This window comes from Penaeus japonicus, unplaced genomic scaffold (assembly GCF_977035675.1).
Source record: "Penaeus japonicus unplaced genomic scaffold, GWHDUDI00000001_assembly GWHDUDI00000005, whole genome shotgun sequence".
In the NCBI taxonomy this organism is placed as follows: Eukaryota; Metazoa; Arthropoda; class Malacostraca; order Decapoda; family Penaeidae; genus Penaeus; species Penaeus japonicus.
In genome coordinates this window covers 8,334,742-8,335,020 of record NW_028234407.1, presented here as the reverse complement: position 1 = coordinate 8,335,020, position 279 = coordinate 8,334,742, and positions in this window count along the sequence as shown.

The following is a 279-nucleotide window of genomic DNA, read 5'->3' as shown; positions in this document are numbered from 1 at the left end:
AGATAGATAGATAGATACATATTACCTTATTAGAGAACAGAGTTCATTATGACAGAAAAAAGTATAAATGAGGCATAAAAAGATATAAACGAGACAACAATTACCACAGCGCATGAGATGTATTACATCTCGCGTTGTGGAAATTATTCAGTCTCATTTACATCTTTATATACCTTATTAGTCTTATCAATTAGTACCAATCAATTCAGTTTAAATAAATTAAAAAAACTAAATTAAAAATGATTATATATTTTTCCAGACACTATTAATGAATATATG